The sequence below is a fragment of the Panthera onca genome, chromosome B2 (assembly GCF_046562875.1).
Source record: "Panthera onca isolate mPanOnc1 chromosome B2, mPanOnc1 haplotype 2, whole genome shotgun sequence".
NCBI classification, from domain to species: Eukaryota; Metazoa; Chordata; class Mammalia; order Carnivora; family Felidae; genus Panthera; species Panthera onca.
Window position 1 is genome coordinate 34165872 of NC_138343.1, and position 11746 is coordinate 34177617.

At 54.3% G+C, this 11746-nt stretch overlaps 1 long non-coding RNA gene across 1 annotated transcript; it reads right to left on the reverse strand.

The window, feature by feature from the left end:
* Window positions 1-836: 836 nt before the first annotated feature.
* LOC132666978 (uncharacterized) lies at window positions 837-8532 on the reverse strand. The gene is made up of 3 exons (XR_009604925.3): window positions 7046-8532; window positions 2216-2347; window positions 837-1894 (listed from the first exon to the last, which is right to left on the reverse strand). It is a non-coding gene; the product is annotated as an uncharacterized LOC132666978 (long non-coding RNA).
* Between the last annotated feature and the right edge of the window lie 3214 nt (window positions 8533-11746).

Genomic DNA, 11746 nt, shown 5'->3' on the forward strand with positions numbered 1-11746 from the left:
AAATCGTAGAGACCTTAGAAGGGAAGGCAGGAGAGATAAATAACCTAACTGCCCAGAGGCCCTGACTTCTCCGTGCCTCTGGGCGGATGCCCTTGAGAGCGCCCTTCCTCGCAGCCTTGGCCTCACAGAAAACTGCTGCCAGAGGAGGGGCAGGGACCTCACGCAGAACGTGGGGGTGGATGGACTCAGGAGGAGCCCTGGCAGGCCTCTCCCTCACTCCTGCTCTCCCCACTCACCGCCTCTCTGCTCCGAGAAGTGTCCCCAGACCTCTTGTTCCAATCCTGAGAGGTTGGGCTGGTTCTGGAACCTCCTGTTTCCCATGCCAGTGATTCCTTAGTTAATTCAGGATTAACCTCCTTTTTTGAGGCCCCCTTTTCACATTAAAGATTTTATTGCCCACTTCCCTCTTCTATGATAGCAGCTGTATTTCTTTGAACCTCGTAAAACGCATATGCGTGCACACACGCACAAAACTAATCTATGGTGTACAAATCAGATCGAGGTTGCCCCCCCCCCGGGGGGCAGAGATTGACTAGGAGGGGGCACACGGGAATTTAGGGGTACTGAAAATGGTCCAGATCTTGATCTAGGTGATGGTTGCACAGGTATATACACTTATCAAGTCATTAAGCTCTAAACTTAAGATTTGTGCTATTACTATATGTAGATTATACCTCAATGAAGTAATGCTAGTATCTAAAAGACACACATACTTGGGGTACCTAGCTGGCTCAGTCAGTAGGGCATGTGATTCTTGATCTTGGGGTTGTGAGTTCGAGCCCCAGGCTGGGCGTGGAGCCTACGTAAAAAAAAATTAAAAGACACACACAGAGAAATATATAGAACAGACATGCTCAGTTTAATCAATTATAAAGCAAGCACCCGTGTAAACACCACACCCTGCACCCATAGGTGTCCCTATGTCGTTAGTCCACAGTGTTGGGTGTAACCAAGTGGCTCCCCTTGGACCCCAACATCCACAGATTGGGCATCTCGGCTGCAGACATCATGCACTTCCTGCTTCTCAGACTTAGGGGGACACAGACAAAGGTGGGGTGGAACCCATGGGCTTTGGAACCTAGAATTTCCCATCAGCACAACCCCAAGCTTGACTACAACTCCTGTTCTGGTGAGCTGAAGGAACAGAAAACACACCCATTTCCCCTTTCTGGGAGGGGGGTTTCCGTACTGACCTCCCCCCCCCCCCCCCCCCCCGCCGCCAAGTCTTGGCTGGGGGGTGGGGGATGTCCCCAGTGAAAGTCAAGGAGAACTGTGCCTTCCCTGCATCCATGCTAAAAATAATTCCAGGCAGGGCTGCTGCCACTGAACAGCAGGAAGGACAGATTCATGTTTTGCTTTAAACCTAGAAGCAGCTCAGCAGTTGGGGGCGAGGGAGGGGTGGGAGAGGGAGGCTAGGGATCTGAGAACCCTGGCAGTACTCTCCCCACCCCCACCTCCCAGCTGCAGCTGGTCCTCTCAGGGGTGCCTGGGAGGGGGGTGTGAGTGCAAGAGAGAGAGAGAGAGAGAGAGAGAGAGAGTATGTGTGTGTGTGGTGACAGGGCCTCCCAGCAGAGCAGGAAGCCTGGGAAGGTTGGAGATGGGTGGGGAGGGGTCTCTGTCCTGCTAACTGGAGCGTGCAGCCTGGAAGGGCACGAGTCACGTACTCCACGGGGTCCCCACCTCCTCTGAGAGGAGCTCTGTCCCAGCAGCCCACACCACGCTCCTCTGCGGCCCCTGCCCGCCTGCAGTGTGGTGCCTGCCCCTCGGGGGCTCCTGGCACACACAGGGCTGAGGATTGTCACTTCACAGTCCCCTGCTCTGTCTGGCTTCTGCTCTGCCCAAAGAGATGGGGAGGTCCTCAAGGGCGGGTGCGGTCCAGTGGCGAGGAATTTCCCTGGAAACGGGAAGTACAAGATGTGTCAGTGTGGGATCCCAGCTCAAGGAGTAAGCGGCTGAGTACAGGGAAGAGGCCCCCCTGGCCGCCCTCTCCTGCTCTCTCTCCTCCCACTGCTCCCCTGCCTGGCTCATGCTTCAGAGGCCTCTCACGTGGCAGCAGGACCATTCTGTAGGTGACCTCAGTTTCCCAAGGTAACAGTACAAAACTATCACGAATTGAATGAATTGGACGTGTGCCATGTTCCAGGCACTGTACTGACTCTGACATGGATTATCTCACTTAATCCTCTCAGCAAGCCTCAATTATCAGAATTATTACTCTGCCTGTTTACAGATGATGAAACTGAGGCTTATGGTGATGAAGTGCTTGTCCTAGGATCCCACTGGTAGTACGCGGCAGAGACGGGGCTCAAAGTCACGATTTGGGACAGAGAATGTCCATGATGGATATCTAGAGAACAACGAGACAAAATTTTGGAAATTGGATCTTCCCAAATGATTTAGGACACACGGTTGCTGTACTTGATACTTTGGTTTAAACAAAACAAAACGAAACAAAACAGTGGCTTTAGAACCAAAATTTGTACTACCAGTTATGATTTGGGCCAAGAAATGTAACCATTCTGAGCCTCAGTTTCCATTTCTACCAAATGGGTACAATAATCCTTGCATAGAATTGCTACAGAGTAATGAATTTGAACCCAACGTTTTTTTTCTAAACCTGGAAAACACCATGCTCCTTACTGCCTCAGGGCCTTTGCCTGTGCTGTTTCCTTTTTTTTTTTTTTTAAGTTTATTTATTTTTGAGAGAAAGAGAAAGACACAGAAGGGCAGAGAGAGAGAATCCCAAGCAGGCTCCGTGCTGTCAGCCTGGAGCCCCACACAGGGCTTGATCCCGCAAACCACAAGACCATGACCTGAGCCAAAATCAAGAATTGGACGCTTAACTGCCAGAGCCACACAAGCACCCCACAAGTGCTGTTTCCTATACCTGAACCCTCAGCCCGTAGATGTTCACACACACTGATTTGTTCTCATCATCTTAATCTCAGCTCAAACTTAACTTTCCTTAGAGCAGCCTTGCCTGACTACCCAGACTACCCCATTCCCCTCAATTGCATCGCTCTGTTTTGGGGATCTGAAATTATCCTTCTCATTTATTTGTTTTATGTGTTTATTTGTTTATGGCCTATCCTACCTCTCCAACTGCCAAGGAGGTAAGTTTCCTGAGAGCGAGGATCCCTGTAGGGTTCAAGGACCCATTCCCAACGTTCAAAGCAGCACCTGGCAAACATCAGAGCTTGCTAAACATTTATGAATGAATAATGATCGTGCTTTAAAAACAGCATTATTTTCCAGTGTCTGACTCTCCCACAGGCCTCACTAAGCCAAAGGGCAGTAAATGTGGGTTAATGAGGGCTCAAGAGAGGGCTTTGGGCCTGGCCCAGGCCCAGCCCCAAAGCTCCCAGGCTGCGGGGAGCCATGAGGCTGCTTGGGCTTCCGGCTGCTCCAGGATAAAGGTCAACCCTCTTGCTGGAACATGAGGTTCTGCACCATCTGGGCCTGCCTGTCTCTGGCCTCATCTCCCTGGGTTCCCTAACCTGTACTCCATGTCCAGGCCAGACCAAACAACTCAAAGTGCCCACCGGAGAACACAGGCTGCTTCATGCCAGTGTGCCTTTATAGACATTATTCCTTCCACCTGGAATGCCCTGTACCCTTACTTTGCCTGGCTAGCTCCTTTCAGACTCGCAGACTGGCTTCCCCAGAGGGGCCCTCCCTGACCCCTCTGGCCACCCCCAGTCCCCAACTTCCCAGGGCACTATAATGATCTATTTTTGTGCACCTTCCCGAGTAGGCCAGAGATCCCTCAAGGGCAATGACCAGCTTTTGTGCCACCAGGATAAACCACAGTGCCTGGTGCAAACAGTAAGAGATTAACAGATGCTCCAGCACAGTGTTTAGACTTTGGGCCCCCAGGAATTAACACAATTCCTGGAGCACACAGTAGGTGTTCATTAAGTACCCACTGAACACGTGAACCTCAGCAACCTGACACTGGCAGAGCTGGAGGCAAGGGGAAGAGCTCAAGTGGGGGTAGGAATGGAAGATGCTTCCTTGGAAACAAGTCGATGTCAGTTGGGACCCTAGGAAACTTCCCAGGAGAATGAACACATAAACAGCAAAAAGAAAAGCAAACACAGATGGATGGAGGCTTATAAACAGGGCTCTCAGTGAGCAAAGACAGAGAGAAGGATGAAAGAGGAAGAACTGGGCTCAGAGGGGACAAAATGTGCCCATGAGAGCCGCAGAAGACAGGAAGCCAGAGACCGGGACAGGCCGACTCACTACAGGATGTCTGGTGCCCTTGCTTCAGCCTCTGGGGGTAGATAAGGGTGGCGTGGACAATGTGGTCCCTTCCTATGGTGGTAGAGCTGGGTGAAAGGCCACATGTCACGAGATTTTGGGACGTCTTGGGAAACTCTTCCTCTCTTAGCTCGGAAGAGGCCCCGTGTTATGAAACGAAGCACCCGAGATCGCACCGTCACAAACCAAGTTTCTTGCCTCTGGGTGAACAACCCAGCTGCTCTTGCCTCACGTTTCCCATCGGGAAAGTGACTGCTCTTCTCTTCACGGTAGAGGAACGTTAAGATCACGCCGAGTTGGGACATGTAGGTGAAACGTACGTGGCCTGACACAAACCCCAGGGATTGACATGACGGTGGTGATTTCTCCCAAAGTGCTGCCATAAATGGGTCCTAACAGAGACCATGCCGCCATGTCGCTGGGTGCCACAGACAGACCTGAGTTCAGAGACTCAGGCTCTGGTTTTTGAATCCCATGCCAGATCAATACAACAAGGCAAAGTTTATTCCCAGGTGAGGGGGTGGTAAGTGGCAGCAGGCGTGCCAGTTGGCAGAGGAACAACGGAGGATGCCCCCAGCCAGCAAGCCTGACCATCCAACTCTGCCATTCAGCCTCCTCCAGGGCCCCTACACTTCCAGCCTGTCAAATGGGCCGAAAACAGTTATACCTCAAGGCACACACGGACTCCCAGGAGGCAGAGTCTTTGGAATCACTTGAGAAAGAAGGGACTGAAACTGAGGCTTGAGCAATGGAGGACTTACAATTTAGGTGCATGGTCTAAGCAGCCTAGCAGACCATTTAGAAATGCTGGCATTGGCGGCACCTGGCTGGCTCAGTCAGTTGAGCGTCTGACTTTTGATTTCTGCTCAGGTCATGGTCCTGGGGGCGTGGGATGGAGCTCTCTGCTGGGCTCTGCACTGAGTGTGGAGCCTGCTTGAGATTCTCTCTCCTTCTGCCCCTCTCCCCCGTTCACTTGTGCGCGCTCTCTCTCTAGGAGGAGGAGCAGGAGGAGGAAGAGGAGGAGAAGGAGAGGAAGGGAAGAGGAAAGGGAAGAAGAAAGAAAAAGGAGGAGGGGGGAGGAGTAGGAGGCAAAGAAAAAGAAGGAGGAGGGGGGGGAGGAGGAGGAGGAGGAGAAGGAGACGAAATGCTGGCATTGATGTCAGACAAATATGAATCCCAGCTCTGTCACTTCTCTGAACCTCAGTTTCCTATTATTGTGAATAATAATATCACAAATTCCTAGGGGAAGAAGGCCAGGTCAGTCTCTGAATGTTGAAGCCACTTTGAGGAGGTTAAACTGGTCATGACTCAGAAAATCACTAAGTCACCAAGTGTCAAATTCCATTTCACAGCTTCTATTAGGAATGTGTGATTCCTGGAGGGTGGGGAGGGTCCTTTTCCACCCCCCACCCCCACCCCAGGCCCACCTCTGCCGTGTTCTCTGCTACTGATGGGGGAGGATCACAGATTAACAGGTCTGCCAAGCTTTGGGGGAGGCAACTTAAATAGAGCCTTCAGCTCACTTGTCCAGCTGGGCTTAAGAATATTGCTGAAGTGCTCGGGAAAACAAGAGTGGCAAGGAACAGAGGATGGACCTCAAAGGCCCAGAGAACCTTCAGACCTAAATCGGAGTCCATGACCTTGGAGGCAGTTGCAGGGCTGGGTGATGGGAGAGAGAAAGGGGACTGGGGGTTTTACCCTTTTGGAGTCCAGCTTTTCTCCTCCAGGGTCCTCTCTGCACCCCCGCCCCCACCACAAGAGTTTGGAACCCAAGGACTGATGCTTGGTGGGGTCCAGACCCCACGTGGGAGGTGGGCAGATGAGAGCAGGGGTGACTGACTGACAGCAGGATGCCACAGCTGAAGAAGAAAGTATAAATATAAAGCGGCCAGTGTAGGACTGGACAGAGGCCATATGAAACACACGGTACATTCCGGCCCCAGCGTAACAAACTGTACCAGCCTTTTGGAGAGCTGGGAGCAGCGTGGAGGGGAGGGAAGGGAGCAGAGGTTCCTTCGAGGTTGGCCCTGCCTCCTCCTCCCCCACTTCTCCCACAGTTTGGGCACCGCAGGGAAAGTCCCGATGTTCCTTTTGCAACCACAGGAAACCTACTATCCCTGCTCACACTCTGTACCCAGTGTTCCTCTCAGCAGCTCCAGACGGGGAGGGAGCAGCGAGTGGGGGAGGGAGAGAGGGCTGGGGGTTTAGGCAGCCACAGCAGCCCAGATAACATGAGGGGAGGTGGTAAGTGTCGCGTGGCCGCCAGGACGCTAACTCACAGACTCCCCGGCCCATAAGCGCTGCAACAGAGGTACAAATGGCGGTGAGGTGTAGGGAAGGAAGTGCCTTGCCCAAGATCACACAGCCAGTTGTTCACCAGGGTGGGACCAGAGTGCATCCAGAGCTGGGCAGCTCTCTTGGGTGTAGCGTGCAGGCGTGGCAGGCCAGGGAACAGGCAGTGCCCGTGAACTGAGGGTGGGGAGCCCAGATCCAAGGCTGCCTCTATGCTCTGGTTAAGCTCTGGGCAGGTCTGGCTTGGGCACCATCCCCTCCACTCCTTCCAAACCTACCCCCCTCCCTCCACCTAAATATTAGAGATAATGCATGTAAAGTGGCTAGCATGAAGGCTGGTTTGTGGTGATGTCAACCAGAATGAGTCACCTCCACGCCTCCTCTCTCCTCCTCCACACACACAGCCCAAGGCCTAGAACCTCCTGGGATCTTTCTCCCATATCACCACCTCCTTCCTGAGTCCCTATAGCTCTTAACATTTGGTACTCACCACCTGCTGGCTTGGGTTATTATTTAACCTCACGAGCTGTGTGTTTGTCTCTTCAACTGGTCTGCAAACTGCCCAAGGGCAGGAAATCATTTCAATACACCCAACGTTTACTGAACATCAACTCCAGTGCCAAACTTGGCCTGTGGGGGATGAGCTCAAGTGATGGGGGGGGGGAGGGGGCTCAAAGAGGCAGACTTTGTTTCCGCCTCAAGGACTTTTTAATCTGGTTAGAAGAACAGGATTAGTAAACAGATCACTAGAATACGAGACAGGCCACACGCTGTGCCGTGAGAAAGGTACAGACTGAATGTGCCGGGCATTGGGAGGGGAGAGGAATCAGATTTGGCTGGCGCTGTTTCAAGCGGGCTTTCTGAGCTGGAGCTGAAGAGATGGGTAGCCTCGGAGCATGGGCACCGCTGGCAGCAGAAATGGCACAGCATACTGCGGAGGTTGGAAGGTGGGAGACGAAAAGGACTTTAGGAATTGTGTCTTCAACTTTCTACTGACATCGTTAGCACGACCCAACAGAGCCTTCCATATGGTATGCTCAGTATGTCAGCCCTTTGTCCCCTCCTTGGTTTGGAGACGGTGGAACCTTCAGGAACTGCACTCAATGACGTCTTTCTGTAGATGGATGGGTAAAGAGAAAACGTGGCTCTGAATAAATCCGGGTTTGGGGCTGGAACAAAGGGAGGGGTCACGTTCCAGTTCGGGGTCGTCTTCTCCACCCTGCCGTCTGCTCCCGGGCTCTTCGTACTGCCGGCGTCCTGCCAGGGGTTTCCCAAGCTCTCCCAAAGGGCTGGGCTTGGTTTGCCAGCCCTTGGGAATCCCTGGAGTCTCCAGGCTGGTGCGAAGAGCGGACGGGGAAGAGGGTCCGAGACACGAGGAGGAGGAGGCTCCTCGTGGCGGGGGTGGGGTGGGGTGGGGGTGGGGGGGATCGCTTGAATCGGCCCCCCTCCAGCGGGCTTCCGTTGTCACGTGACTGCATCCCAGGTCTTCCAAGTGTGGGGCTGGCGCGCTCCCAAGCTATCCTCCTCCAGACGGGACCGAGCGCTAGCGGGGCTTGGGCGGCAGCCTGGGCGGCTCCTTCTCCCTCGAGGAGCTATCGACACCTGCCCCCCCCCCCCAAGTGTGCCGCTCGGGCCCCACGCGCGCCCGGGCTTCCACAGCAGGGCTCAGGTGGGGGCTGGAGAGGTCTGGGTGCTGTACGTAAGGCTGGCGCCCGGGCTGGGCTGCGGGGCCCCGCGGGCCGGGTGCGCGTCGCCGGGGCTCCGCACCAGCCCCCCGGCCGCCCCTGGCCGGGCCCCAGCGCGCACTCGCAGGGCTGCGGCGGCGGGGAGGCTGCGCGCCGAGCGCAAGCCGCGAGCACAAACAGGGCGAGGAGGCTGGTGTGAGCGCCTGGGCCCGGTGCCAGCGCGCCGGGGCTGGAACACAATGTCCCGAGCGGGCGGGCGAGCGGGGAGCGAGAACAGCCTGACTCAGCAGCTGGGTAAGTGGGTGTGCTCGCTCACCAGATCAACCGCTCTTGCAGCCTGCGGTCAGCGACGACCCGACTCTCGGAGGCTCCCTCGAGCCCGGGGGAGGAGGGGGGGGGGGGTGCGGGCGTACCGCCGGCTCCCCGGCTCCCGCCCCTGCCTGCCCCTGCCTGCCGCGCGGGACCTCTACGTGGCCCCTGTGAGCATCCCTCTGCCTTCTCGCCCCTGCGTTCCAGTGTCGATCGGCCCCCCAGCCTGAGCTGAGCAGCCTCGGCCCATCTGGGAGGGGAGCTGTCCTCCTGCCCCCCTGGGCAGGTGTGGCCCGGCCTGCAGCTTCTGTGTACAAGGCCCGTTTTCCCCAAAGCCCACCACTCTGGGAGGCCCCTGGAGGTCTTGGTGTGGGGGATGTAACTCATAGCGGCAGATGGAGGTAGAAATTTGTTCTAGGGTGGCGGGGAGCACAGGAAGAGGATGCTGAGAGAAAATGGGATATAGGGCAAGAAGATCTCCTCCACCTCTGTCCTTGGCTGACCCAGAGTTTAGAGTCTCTTCCTGTCCCCTCCCCTCAAAACCACGAGGCCCCTGAAGATTTCCTCAGAGGGAGGGAGAAGCAGGTGGGGAGGTGCTTTGAAGCCTGAGACCCCGCTTTTCTGCCTTCCCCACCCTCCCACCCAAAGCCACAACAAAGACCCATGAATCCTGCCACCCAGCCACAAAGCTTCTCCTTCCTCTGCTGTGCCTGCTGTCCCCTGTGGTCTGGTAGGGCCTTGGTGAGGATGACAGCCCAGGGCAGGACTCTTCCTGGAGGTGGAGACCTGTCCCACGCCCCAGCCTCCTGGGGTGTCTGCAAGGTGCCCCAGGGGACACGCTGTGCCTGGCGTGTGCCAGGGCTGGCAGGGAGGGGCTCCGTCCTCTGCTGAGTTCCAGGAAAGGCCCTGGCAGTCAGCACAGGCCTGGGTTCCAGGGCCTTTGAGGGTGGGGCTGGGGGAGGGACCCCAGGCAGCTGAAGTGCCTCACCTGGGCCTCATGCCCCTGGGCCATCTGATGGCATCTCTGGCATCCTCTGAGGAAATGGATGCCAATGCAGGCCTGGGCCACGGACCCCCTTCCCACACATAGAGTCATATTTCCCACATGTGTGCTCGCCCAGCCAAAGCTCACAGAATCTCCCAGCCAGGAGGTACCTCAATGTTGTCAACTCCAATCTTCTCCCTGGTATATGAAATCAGTCCAGGATATCCCAGGCCAGTGATGGTTCTGGAGCTGTTTGCACACCTGTAGTGACAGGGACACTCTCAAAAGACAGCCCACTGCCCTTCTCCAAGTCCAGTCACCTACAGGACACTTGCCCTCACATGGCCTGGAAGTGACTGAACTCATCCTCCTGTCCCTCACACCAGCTCTTCCCCGTTACCCACTGTGGGCTCTCCCATCCCCCGGACTCACCACCAAGGTGGGTTAATTTTTAACTATTTTCTCTCCTTCCCCATCCTGTATCTGATCCACTACCAAATTCTTCCCTTTGTTGCTTTTATTACAAGATGTATCGTTCCTTATTTTTCACATTCACCGCTTCCTCTCTATCCCCATAGATTCCACCTTTGGCCCAAATTCCCACAGCCTCTGTCACACTGTCCTTTCTGACCTAGGATTTTCCTTTCTCCTACTGGAATAATCTTTCTAAAACGCTGTTTAGTGTGTATGTTTTCAGCTTCAGATTCCTCAAACGCTGGGCATACCAGCTGTTAGCCTATGTGCTCCATAAGAAGGGGCCCAGATTAATTCATGGTGCGCCCAGACCACAGAGTCCAGCCCTGGGCCTGTTACATAGCAGAAGGGCAGCAAATGACCTATCCACTTGGTTGTGCTGACTTGGTGACCCCATTACCCTGGAGTCTGTTGGTTCCTCATGCTCGCTCAGGCCCTTTTGTTTTGAAAAGTCCCTATTTTTTATTTACCAAATCTTCAGAGAGGGGTGGGGAAGGGAGAAGCTGACATCCAAGTTAGCATCAGGGAGTTTGTGCGAGGTGCCAACTGCAAAGACCTTGAGTGCACAGTGAAATGAATGAGTGCAGCTGCCTGCTGGGATCCTCTGCTTTGGTAAGACACAGAAAATCACTGAGGAGGGTGGAAGGCAGAAAGGTGAGTGGGTGCAACCAGTGACTTTGGGTTTACAGACCGATCTTTTCGCCATTGGAGATTGCAGCCTGCCTAACTCTGGGTCCCTGGTCTGATGCCCGTGGATTGTTCTCTTTCTTGGCAGCAGATCATACACACACACGCACACATACACGCACACACACACTTTCTCTCTCCCTCCTGGTGATCCTGACCCCCAACATTTCAACATCTACCTCCTGCAGGAAGGCTCTGATACTCTACAAGCCATTTCGATCATTTTGTCAACTTCCCTCTGAGCCCTGTGAGCTGCCTTCAATCTCTTCTCTATTTTATCGCTTACTTATGTCCCGTAATATTTTCAACCCCATTGATTATAATCTCTTTCATGGCAGGGATAGTATCTTTCATTTATTTATTTAATATAATCTATTTGTTTAGAGAAGGGAGCATGAGATAGGACACTTTGACTTTGGAGGCCACATAAGCCTGGATCTGGATTCCAACACTTAGCTGTTTGGCCTTGGACAACTCTCTCAACCTCTGAACCAGTGTCTTCATCTGTAAAAGTCACTAGTGATAGTTACCTTGCAGAATGAGGGGCAAAGATTACAGAGAATACAAAGGGCCCAAAAAAGTGCCTGTTGCATAGTGATCAGACAATAGTTGGTCTTCATTCCCTGCACGCTGGGAGCCTTCCCTGAATTGGGGGACAAAGTTCCTTAACTAGCCTTCCCCCCCATACTGGAACACTTTTTAATCATTACACTGGTTCCACAGACGTGACCCGGGGCGCAAGGCCATCCTACCCTAACTAACAATAACGGGTGAGGGCAGGGTTCAGACCCTGAGCCACCATAGCCCAGCGCCTAAGCATGGCGCCCAGCAGAGCGCAAGCTCAATGAACGTTTGTTGAATGAACAGAACCGGTCCTCCCTTCGGTTTCTTGCAGCATCAGCGAGTGAGGAAGCAGATTGAAAAGCCCGCCCCCGCAGACTCCCCACCCCCACCTGGGTCCCAAAGCCTCCAGTAGCCTCCTTTCTCTAAGGTCTCTCCTTCTCCAGCCCGCTTCCCCCACCCCGGTTGCCTTGGAAACAGTGACGTGTGC